Consider the following 368-nt stretch of genomic DNA (forward strand, 5'->3'; position numbering starts at 1 on the left):
AAGTTTCCAAACACGGGATTGCCACACTGGCGTTGGCCCAGCTTGCGGGCAGGCGAGGAGGATGACGCTGGCTGCAGGAAGGCCTGGCTGGCATGGCAGCTAGAATGGGGTGCTCTGCCTCCAGGTCCGCTTCTCCAACCTGAGAGACATCATGCGCAGAAGAGCATTTTAAAGCAACTGAGCTACGGAAAGGGGGCTCATCCACGCAACCTCATTTAAAGGCCTCAAATGGGAATCGCTCCCTCGCCGTGACTTCCTCCCCCGGAGTTAACCTGGAAACCGTGACTCGAGGCTGACGGGTTTGTTTTTCCTTCAAGCCAGCGCTGGCTTTGAGTTCCATCTCCCACGCGCACGCACACCCCGCTTCC

This window comes from Egretta garzetta, unplaced genomic scaffold, assembly GCF_000687185.1.
Source record: "Egretta garzetta isolate BGI_Z169 unplaced genomic scaffold, ASM68718v1 scaffold415, whole genome shotgun sequence".
Taxonomy (NCBI): domain Eukaryota; kingdom Metazoa; phylum Chordata; class Aves; order Pelecaniformes; family Ardeidae; genus Egretta; species Egretta garzetta.